Source organism: Xenopus laevis, chromosome 2S (assembly GCF_017654675.1).
Source record: "Xenopus laevis strain J_2021 chromosome 2S, Xenopus_laevis_v10.1, whole genome shotgun sequence".
Taxonomy (NCBI): Eukaryota; Metazoa; Chordata; class Amphibia; order Anura; family Pipidae; genus Xenopus; species Xenopus laevis.
The window spans coordinates 111,562,512-111,574,992 of NC_054374.1; the positions used below are offsets into that span (position 1 = coordinate 111,562,512).

At 36.0% G+C, this 12,481-nt stretch overlaps 1 pseudogene; it reads right to left on the bottom strand.

Annotated features, from left to right (window-relative positions):
• Window positions 1–11,598, bottom strand: part of LOC108708975 — a 77,096-nt pseudogene extending 65,498 nt beyond the window's left edge.
• Window positions 11,599–12,481: the final 883 nt, after the last annotated feature.

A 12,481-nucleotide genomic window follows, 5' to 3' on the forward strand; every position in this document is an offset into this window, starting at 1 on the left:
GATGTTCTTTTTGGAGTTACCTTGGTTGTATAACCTTGTTTCGCTGTGAGCCTCTCCTCTCCACATAAACACTCAACACATGTTAGTGTGAAATTCCACAAGGTAATGGTAAACACTAAACCCAGCACATTATCTGTATTCATCTCAGCAGGGGGTATTAGCACACAGTGTGCAATAACAACCAGACGCATGCTGTTCCAACCTCGTCTATTGTTAGCATATACCACTTAGAAAACATAAGAAGAAATGTATTTCAAATATTGCAGCTGTTTGTTTGAAATTATTGATCCACTGCAAATAAAAGCAGAGGTTCTTGATACAAAGAACATCTGGACCCTACCAGTCAACCCAGCCAATCCCTTAATTAACATGTCTGGGAAACATAGCATCAACATTTATGCGTTAAATATATGTGTGTTTGACAGATGCCTGTCTGTGGGATGCTGAAGGCAGGATACTATAGTTTAACAATTTAAATAATTATATTATGTAACATTAAACAGGGACAGAAATCCTACAGTGCATTTAAGCAGATAAATAACAAATGCATTTAAAGGGCCATACTAAGGGGCAGATTTATCATAGGTCGAGGTGAATTTTTGAATTAAAAAATTCGAATTTCGAGCTATTTTTTGTGTACTTCGAATAGGGAATAGTCTGAATTCGAAAAAAGTTTGGAAAACTCTAATATGAAATTTATCATATACTGTCTCTTTAAAAATTCCACTTCGACCATTCGCCATCTAAAACCTGCAGAATTGCTATTTTAGCCTATGGAGGAGCTCCTAGAACCTATTTGGAGTCAATTGGTGGACTTCAAAGGTTTTTTTGGGAAAAACTTTGAATCGAATTCGATCGAATTTGCTATACCATTCGATTCGTACGATTCGAATTCGGCCGAATACGGACATATTCGAACGAAAATGGACCTATTCGACAAAAAAAAAACTTCAACTTCATTTGAGTTGGTCTTTTTGAATTCGAATTTCAGTTTTTTCACTTCAAAATTCGACCCTTGATAAATTTGCGCCTAACTTATTATTAATTTGACCCAAATATTACATATATAAAATGGTATAGGGTCAGTTATCTGCCCACCTGTTATACAGAAAGCTCAGAATAACAGGAAGGCTTTCTCCCACAGACTCCATTTTAAAAAAGTAATTAAAATTTTACCTTTTTCTCTGTAATAATAAAAGTGTCTTGTATTTGATCCGTATTGGAGGTAATTCATTTTTTAATACGTATTGGTGGCAATTCATTTTTAAATTGTCTTTTAGTAGAAAATGGAAATCTAAATTACAGAAGGACCCTTTATCCAGAAATCATCAAGTACCAAGCATTCTGGATACACACACCCACCCACATATGTATATATATATATTTCTACAGGTAAAGCTTGTACTTGATCCCAACTAAGACTTGATCCCGACTAAGACATAAATAATCCTTATAGAAGGCAGTACAAAACTACTGGGTTTAATTCATGTTTAAATATATATTTAATATATTTTAGTGGTCTTGTATTTGATCCGTATTGGAGGTAATTAATTTTTTAATACGTATTGGTGGCAATTAATTTTTAAATTGTCTTTTAGTAGAAAATGGAAATCTAAATTACAGAAGGACCCTTTATCCAGAAATCATCAAGTACCAAGCATTCTGGATACACACACCCACCCACATATGTATATATATATATTTCTACAGGTAAAGCTTGTACTTGATCCCAACTAAGACTTGATCCTGACTAAGACATACGTAATCCTTATAGAAGGCAGTACTGGGTTTAATTCATGTTTAAATATATATTTAAAATATTTTAGTGGTAGGTATGGAGATAAAAAAATACAGAAAGACCCCTTATCGGGAAAACCCCAGATTTCAAGCATTCTGGATAATAGGTTCTATATATATATATATTTCACTCTCATACCGGCACTCTCCATAACTGCGGTAAATGTGCCTGGGTGCAGAGACAGCAAAATAAACAAAATATATCCAGAAGAATCCGCACTCACAGGTCTTACTAATTAAAATTTAAGTTTTATTTTTAAAACACAGTCTGACGTTTCGGCCGACCCACGGCCTTTCTCAAAGTGTCATATAAACAATGAACGATGCCTTAAATCTGTTTGTTTGGTGGGAAACAGCATCATCAGTGACATATAGTCATCATCATAATGGAGCGACCACCCCTTCAGCCTGTCATTGTGAATACAATAAATCCCCAAGAATTAAAAACATATCAGTCAATCCTAACTTAATACAATTCATCCCTTAGTTACATTAGTTTAAAAACACGACAAAATAGCAAACTCCGACGTATCTATATTATAACTTTTCTAAACATTGTTGCTAGTTAGTCACTCTCTGAGTAGTTGTTCCTTAATTTACAAAGCTCAGCCGTTCAGTGGAGTTTCTCTTTACTATGATTCAGGACATCCCAATCCCTTTTCTTTACTAGGGTTTTGTATCCAATTAATTTACTTTTATAGACTTTAACTAATAGTGCTTTTCTAAGTTACCTTTAATTTAACATATCTAAACCCTCTATGTGTTTCACATGGACAATGGTGTTAATTTAAACTGTCTTGTTCTAATTTTATTTATGCTAATTTTGAACCTTGCCTCAATATTACTAACCTATGGGGAACTAATTGAATTGCTGGGACATGACACAAACCCCCTCTGGTGTATTAGACACAGAGAATCAAAAACAGTGATATTCTGTAACCCATCTTAATAAAATAATGAATGTATAAAAAGTGAAAACCCCATAGTAATAATGGAATTAATAAACACCAATCATTATTCACCATGCTATTCATATTACTATATGCAATAACTTAATAGCCCATCCCAACATGCTGAATTCTCTTTAGTTAGCGGTAGTACAAAACTTGCATAAGAATATCCCTTGTGTGTAAACACCCAACCTTGTCAATTAATATATATGATATCCTAACTAGAGAGTTACCTAAACAGACAAAATGTGTAAACCACATACAAATATTAATTGTTAAGGGGTGGGCCCCTGTCTCCACAGTGTATGGTTTAGATCAAATAAAGATAAGGAGAAATAAAAAGGAAAAAATAAAAAATAAAATATGCAAAAAAACTACAAATGAGGAAAAATGAATAAACTCCAGACCCTTTAGTTGTTAACCCCATAGTGTCCATAGTTCAATCCAGAGGTAAATAGTTCACAAAGTCTATGGTAAATATGAAGTCTGAAAGAGTATGCAGCAAGTCACTTGCCCCAGCTCTGGTCGACTCCTGTGGGTTTCAATCCCCACTCGTAGGCAGAAAGTCACAGTTCAGTTTAATAAGTGTCGACAAATAGTTAGTAGTTAGAACTTGGTTTAGTATTAGGCAAAACACTACCAACTTGATAAACAGCAAGAATCGAGCAAAACATACCGGCTTATTATGTTTCCAGGGAGGTAGTTCACGTAGCAACATTCCTCACCAAGGTGGACAGCTAATGTTCCACTTACAGGGAGAAAACGGAAAAGTACATGTCCATTGCAGAACTATCATTCTCAACATAGATGGCGGAGCATATCAGTGCAAAAGCCTCTATATTACCCACCATCTGAGGCCCACCCGTCCATGTGTGCCGACATTCCCCAAGAGGTGGTTCTCAGGTCCCAATACAGGGTAGGCGACTGGGCATTATCTCTCTGTGGGAAGCTCACCACCGCCTGCACCCCTCAATCAGGGGCCATCTCTGCCCTTTAAATCGCTGTACATCGTGCTTTCAGCACCGAAATGAAGCTTTCATCTGGTAGAGTTCGACATCCACTTAAACGACTGTTAAGGGTCTTTGCTGCCATACTCGTCTCTAATGCCATTGATAGTTTAAGCATATTTCTTTAGTAGTTAAATTTCAATCTCACAAAACACGGGTGCCAGGTAAATTTAAATTTAACCATATCCATTTCACTCTGATACCGGCACTCTCTCCAACTACACAGATTTAAGGCATTGTTCACTGTTTTTGTGGCACTTTGAGAAAGGCCGTGGGTCGGCCGAAAAGTCAGACTGTGTTTCAAAAATAATTAAATGCTAGGAATTTTAGTTAGCCTCCCTCTGGCTCAACATGGAGTTGTGGATACATTTAAATTGAATTGTCTTCTAGCAGTGCTATGAAGCCGAAAGGGTACACTGTTAGAAATTCAACAAAAATTTGACTTGTGCTTTGAGAGTAAATCAAATGATACTGTATAATTGTATAATACACAAAAGCCATGAATATCTTGTAAATTATATCCTTTTAAATGGTGAGTAGTGATGTCATCAGTTATAAACGGTAAGTAGTGATGTAATTTCTGTCACATGACTCACTGAAATTTGTGTATAATAATTAATAAAGTACCCCCAGTTGTAAAATATGAGGATATTATAAGTTACCTCGGAGTTCCATGACCTGTATAAAAACACTCGGCCTTCGGCCTCGTACTTTTATATGGTCATGAAACTCCTCAGTAACTTATAATATCCTTATATTTTACAAGAGGGGGTACTTTATTCACTATATATCATCATGGGCAAGCTAGTAAACATTTGGCCTGTGCTTTGAGGGTATTATGTTGATATATTATCATGGACAAGCTAGCAAAAAGGAATAACATGGGAGAGGCACATATATCAAGGGTCAAATTTCGAATTCATGTGAGTTTTTTGAAACTCCTTTAAATTCGAACATATTCGAAATTCGAATATATTCAAATTTCGACTGGGGGTTACTTATTAAAAGAATCGACTATCTAAAACTCAGACTAATTTTTAACGACCCGAAAACTCGAATGACATTCAATTCAAATTTCGACCAAAGCCGAAAAAAAACTGAAACTGAAACTTAATTGGTCACTGGACCTCTCCCATTTTTAGGTGATGAATAGTCGAATTCAAATTCTTAAAGGACCAGAGTTTAATAAATCTCGAAAATCAAATTCATATTTATTAAAAAAAACTTGAATCGAGTTTGGATAATTCTCTAATCGAATTTGACAGTTTTGACCATAAAAAATATTTGAGAATTTGAATTTTCAATTTGAACCTTAATAAATCTGCCCCATAATTTATTCTCCAGGTTGTCTGATTTTAGCACATTTCCACAAACCTTTTCTTTATCTAAATCCTACCTCAAGCAAACTACATCCCTCTTTTTCTCAGAATGCCAGGGCTCTGTGATTTACATTTAGATCACTATTCTAAGATCTGTGGTCACCCAGGTGTCAAAAAGACCTGCCATTTTACCACATTTCTTTTGGTGGTCTACAAGATACCAAAACCTATGTTGGATTTGTTGCAGTACCTACTCAATCTTCCATCCAAACATCAAGCCATTAATTTAAGACAATCCCTATATATGTCAATCAAACAAAACCCCTATCTAGCTCCTTTTTTAGAATAACCTTTTAAAAGACACACTTTGGACTGACCAACAAAATTAGAACATTGGAAATTTTTCATTATGTATAAATGATTTACAATCTGTATGTAAAGTTATAGTATGTGAACAATCACTGCTCCAGTATGGTTGAACATTTATCTGACCACATATAAAGTTATATTTTCAAAATTCAGAACCTGTGTTAAGATAAAGTCCAGTTTAATCCCACAATGGAGGAACAAAAATGTCTATAATCAATACATTACATTTTTTTTAGCAATAAACAAAATTAGTTGTAGTAGAAGTATTATTTCATCAGTCAGCACTATAAAAAGTGTTACTTGGCTGTAGAAAAACAGCTATAAATTGCTTTTTAATCCCTGCTGGTTTTAACAAAATGGTCTCTCTAAATACACTTAACACCCTCAATAAATATACAATTTTTACTTTGATGTCACAAAAACAGAAAATGTTTAACAGGATAAGCGGTGTCTCTTGAGCCCAATCATTTTCTTTCTCCAAGGTATAACAAATGTTGTTTACATTTGGGAAAGATTAAGTGAAAAGTTTAAACAGATTAAACCTTGTTTGCATGCATTAATCCCAATTTAAAGCGCTCATCACTGCTGGTAAAACTGATTACTTTAGTTTTAAAACTGCCCTCGTTTTCCCACTGCTATAATCCTGTTTTTTTCCACTGTAGCAAATTGTGCTTTTGCCAACTCTAAAATAAAAGTACTTGGGATGATTTGCCAATCACACACACAGTTAAAAATGGCACAAGGTGAAATATTACTACACAGATTATGTAATTTATTTTCTGAAGAGTTATTCAGCACTTCTGGGAAATCTATCTATATGAATGAGAAGTAGAAACTGTTTACCAAAAAAATATGCTTTAAAGACACAAGCTGTAAAATATTTAAACCACTGTACCAAAAAAACAAAATAAAAGAGATTCCAGTGATTTATTTAGAATAGGTACAAACTAATATTTGAAATTACATTTACTTAAAGGAGAATTAAACCTCCCATGTGATAAATCCCCATTGGCCCCCCTCCACTGGCCCCCTCCATGCCTCCCCCTGCTAAGTGTTACCCCAGAATTGTGTCCCCTGTAGGATAACTGACTGCACATGCAGAGTGAGTGCAGCGGAGTGGTGTATTGGCGCATGCGCAGTGGGAGAAATCTCCTGGGTTCACGAAAACTGCGTATGCGCCGGAAGTGACGGAAATTGCAGAAGGGAAGGAAGCCTGAATATCACCGCAGCACCGGAAGATGGCGGCCGTGAGCTCCACTGCGATCACTCTGCATGTGCAGTCAGTAATCCTACAAGGAACACAATTCAGGGGGTAACACTAAGCAGGGGTGAGGCAGGGAGAGGGGCCAGTGGGGACTTATCAATGTGGGGGTTGAATTCTCCTTTAAAGCTGTCCAGTCAAATGTGATCAAAAGGTAAAAGTTCCATTGCAAGCTTTTACTAGTTTGACTTGAGGCACAGAGGACAAGAACTATTATATAAAACTATTATAATGCAATTACTTTCAACCAAATACTGAGACAGTGAGAGATTCATTATGATGGAAAAAAATATTGCAAGGTTTATCTCCTCTTTCCTCTTCTACATGGACATTTGGGCATCAAATTGGACAGTATCAAACAATCTATATAATCTAAAACTGCAGCCACATCAAGACAGGTTGTAATTCAAACAGATTGCCTGAATGTAATAAATAAAGAGGACCCTGAACTGGGTCACATATTTTTGTTCAGTTTACAGGGTATTTTTTGAGGAACCTTTAAAGTTCTCTTGCTATATATTAATGCTTGATATTAATCTTGGGCCTCCAGTGTAAAACCCTACTTAGTCACTGTCAAATAATTGCTTGTTTAGGCCTCTAAAACATGTAACTTGATTGATAAACTGAAATATTATTATATAAAAGCAAAACAGAAGCTTCCCCTTTTAGGTATTGTTGAATTGGATGTGGAGGGTTATTAGGGTAATTATTAATCTGATCCTTCTCCCAGCAGACCAAGGTTGGAAGGGAGGAGGAAAGGAAGGAACAACTCACTTGTAGTCTGAAAAAATGGCTTTACTGTAGATTTTACTGTAGCAAGTTATTGGTCTCCTGGTCCCAATGGAGTGTTTTTGCATACAGATTACAAGATTTATATAAATTCTGAAAAACCAAAGACAAGGATAAGCATAAACTCTTTTTTGAAATCACAAAGCCTTAATAAAATCCTTTTGCTAAAGTAGCACAGATATTTATAATGCAAACTATAAATGAAAGCAACAGAAATAACGATTACACAAATTACAGATGGCATACACCCCCTGCTGCATATAATAAGGATATTGGAAGAGAGTGTTTCCTTACCATAAAGGTAAAGGTCAAATAGCGTTTATCTGACTCTCTGTAAATATATGACTTTCTGGCGGCATCATTATTGCTTTAAATATGAGTAACATAAAAAAATACACTTTTTATACAGATGTGATGTATCAAAGAAAAAAAGAAAGTCAGTTTTCTTTGTAATGCACCATAATCAAATGTAATAACTTCTTATTAGATACGCTTTCAAACGCAAAGCTTAACAATAAACTAACAGGGAAATTGCAAAACAAAAATAACATTGCATATTCCTAGTAAATCTCTTATTTTGACAATTCATAGTGCCTATGGAAAATTATAAATGGGGTAATTTATTTTAACTAAACTGATAAATAAGGGTCTAAGAGGGGAACAACAGAAAACAGTTCTATGAACATACTAAATGAAAAAAGGTATTATGGGCCTGATTTGTCAAAGCTTGGTCACTGTTACAAGGTGGTAACTACCTCTGATGTTATACATTAGCGCCATAAAGGAATACCAGACACTGAACTCTAACATCTATATGTCAGAAAGTCTCAAGGATGATTTGTTAAAGCCAGGCCATCAACCATTTTTTTACCAGTAATGTTCATTTGTAAAAAGAGTTGAGGAGCTACACAAGCATGGAAAAAAAGGTTACTGTGAGTGCCAAATAAGGAGTGTGATTGGCTATTCGGTAGCTCCACGTGGATTGACAGCCTCAGCCTGAAGGAGGTTCTGTTTGGTAGTGCACATGGACTTTATGCCTCAAAAACTTGCCTCCAAGGCAGGAATTAAAAAAAGAGCACATTTAAGGCCCCTGGGAGTGACAAATGAGTTAGTGATCAACATGTTGCTTGCTAGCCGAAGCCAAGTTAAACAGTCTATACCTTGGTACTCAGATCTCAAGAGGCCAAACAGTGTTGTACCAGTTTACACCCCAAACCCCAGCTCTTTATCAACCTGCTGCATACATGCCCCACCCAAACCAAAACTACATTTGCAACTTGCTCCTCATCAAGCATGAATTAATACTTGTGATACAGGCAGTCCTCGAGTTACCTACACCCGACTTACATAGAACTCACACTTACAGACAGTAACATACTGCGGTTTGCTCGACTTTTATTAGCATTTACCTTTAATAAATCACCTGCCCCAGCCCCCTCTGATGTGTATTGTCTACTGCGGACACAGAAAGGCAAAAATAAATACTATGTTAATACAAACATCTGTTTAATTTGCATTTAATTAGTAAATGTGTATGTTTCAACTTACATACAAATTCAACTTAAGAACAAACCTACAGACCATATCTCGTACGTAACCCGGGGACTGCCTGTATTTTAAAATTAGATATAGTTTTAAAAATAATTTTAGCTATCAAAACCTTACTTTTTTGTTGATAGCTACCCCATCTTCACAGGCTAGTACAGCACAATCAACATTGAGACTGGGGATTTTTTTAATTTTTCTTTAATCGTTTCCAAGTATGCAAAGCAAAGCTCGGCGGGGAATGTATTTAAAAGTACTTTTAACTTGAGAGCAAAAGGATTTTTTTGGTGTTCCTGCAAAGACATTTTTCATATAAGGATTCTTTCTGCAAGAAATGCAGGAGAAAGGAAGAAAGTAAATCACATAAATTACAGATTTATATTCTTACAATGAAACTCAAAGCATTTGGAGTGTAGAAAGCCCTTTTCATCTGAATTGAATGTATGTTTTTTTGTGCTATTTTGTGATAGTTGCTTAACAAACTTTGCTTCATCTGTGCATAGCCTTGCCAATTACATTGCAAAAACACAGAGAAAATTTACAGCACAACACCTTTAAAACACAAGTTGACTACAATAACTTTTAAAACATGCAGCTAATTTATTAATGATAATTACACACAAAAACAGTGGCTGGCCAATCCACCACCATCTCATCAAAACAAAAATAAATTCATCCAAATCCACAATTCAACATAATTTCTTCCATAAATTCTATTAGGTAAATTGTAAAAAACTAAAATCAATAGGATATAGCAACAAAGGTGCACCGGCGGTGCATCTTTAAAAACCCTACAATGTCTAAAAAGGCACAGGCACATATGTCCAACTGTTGTGGAAAAAGAGTTCCCCCAAATAAAATAAGGTTTCTCAATGTCCCATGAAGTCAATGGTGCGTAATCTGTCAATTACTTCCCGATAGGCAGGGAGGCTTCTATATTAAACGAAAAGCTGAACTTTAACTAAAAAGTCGGCTATTTCGTTCAACTGTGCGAGCGTCTGCCTTGGGAAATTTGAAGAAAGAAGACACCGGAAGAGTATCAAGGAGAACAAGCAAAAAAAAAAAAAACCTTGCTAAGTCACTGATATTTTTAATCAGAATTTGCATAACAATTGACTAATATAGTCACCTACCACAATTATCAGCTGCTAATAAGAGAAATGTATCTTGACGTTAAAAAAAACACACTTATTTTCCTTCTTTGTCCTTAATATAACAAGCTAGTGGTAAATTACCCCAATACTGTTATCAATATAAAAGTAATTCCTAGCAGATGAAAAGTTAACAATGTGCCAGTTATTGCAGTGCTACTTGAGTTACATTTTAGCTTGGATTTCCTGAAACTTATGAGTAATTTCTTTGACAAAATCAAATAGTATTTTTAATTGGCTTTATTAAAGGTATTGCAGATTGCAGCCTGATATCAGAGAAAGATCCACTTATTTGGCAACCTCGCCAATAAATTTTTCTTATATATATTTCTTCCCATTGGAGTCTAAAGTAATGTTTCTATCTCTCTCTGTTCAGGACAGATGATGTTTAGGACATTGTGTGGCACATGTACATTTGTCTGTACACAGATGTAGAAGTGATGAGTGACTATGAAAGATGGGGGGCATAAGCCCCAGTTCAAAGGATAAGGAACATGACACCAGCAATTGCGTGGCAAACTAAATAGCAATTTTTGGATCCAGCATATTTGGAGAAGGGGTGATACTTTGCTTTAGGGATGCACCAAATCCAGGATTCAGTTTGGGATTCAGCCTTGGTAAATCAAATCCTAAAAATCATGTCACTTTTCAACAAGCGTGGTTCTCTTTCGCCCCTTTTTTCCTAATTTGCATCCGGATTAGGTCTCGTTCTCTTTTAATCATACGAGTATAGGAAATATGAAAGGTTTACGCATGACAGTCAAAAAAATCGTAATGTCTTTAATGTACCGATAATGGGTGACTAGAGAGGTTTTATTGTCTTGGTCTATATGAATTTTATGAGAACACCCTCATTGCATGCTCCACCTAATGGTTTTAAACAGTGATGTAACTACTGTCCGCCTGGCCCCCCTGGACTTGTGCCACTTGTACTCCACTGGTGCAAGAAATCTCTGGCCCTTCCACCCACGATATATCCTTTGTCCCAAGGGGGTGCAGGCCCACGGTAGTTACACTACTGGCTTTAAATTCTTAAGTGGTGAGCACAACTTTCCCCTCTTTGCCTTAGATGATGAAATGCAGTCATATTGTTAAGCAAAATTATTTCAGGTACCCGAAAACACATACAGTAGGATGCTTCTTACACACATTGCCTAACACATATGGGATCATTTACTGATCCCAGGACACAAGTGGAAAAGGTGCAAAAGCACGCCCTTTATGGCTCCTCCAATCACTGCACACATGAGATGAATGTTGCCAAGAAAGTTTGTACAGCTGTACAGCTAATGGCAGATTTCCCTGTTGTGTATGTACTCACATAAGGGCTGGTTTCAGCCAGTGCCGGGCCGAGTTTCGGCTCTTATATGTTTTGTTTCCACTGGAATTCTTCAGCTGGTACAGTGCCATAGTTCCACAACCTATAATTGCCACCTGTGGCCATTTCAAAACTATACTTACATTTCCAGTACATGTAATAATACTATATAGTTAATATAGATTATATAGATTAATATAGTTATCCTTCTCACTTTAATTGCAGTTCTAAATAAAATAATAAAAAAAAAAAGAATAATAGTTGGGGGACAACAGGACACTGAATATTCAGGAGCTTGCAACTTTGATAAATATGACCAAGAATAAAGTTGACTAACATCCAACTTCTCAGTCCCAGTAAAACTCATTAAGCTGCCCAATAGTATATTTACACTAAACCAGAGACACATGATAAATTTGGAATCCAGCCGAGTGCACGGTTAGGGACATATTACTTGTCAGCATTTGCACAAGATGTCTTGCTAAGCTTCGTCTGAATCCAAATGCTACAGAATAAATCAACATCCTAATGCATGCAGCTTAGCAGCATTCAGTGCTACAAACGCTCCAAAACTGTAAATCAGAAATTCAATACTCTATTGGAAATTCTTGCTAAAAAAGATAATTAAACAGCTAAAACATAAAACCCCACATATCTGCTTCTTTATAATAATATAGGGAAAGCAGGGGACACCGCACACTTGGAAACCCTGTTGGTGCCACTCGGAAAGCTGCACTGTTTGTTCATGTACAATGTAATCAGCCAAAGCAAAGAAAAATGACATAAATAAGGACATGGCTCCCACTGCAATGTATTTTATAAACAACCTGTTTTACAATTTTTTTTTGCTTCAGATTTGGTCTAGACTCAAGGGTGTTTTAGTTATGTGGCAAGATGATGACCATACCTCAGGGGTTAATCCTTCAGGCAAAAAGCAAGCAGGCAGTAGCAATTACCAACAAATTACCAAAATGG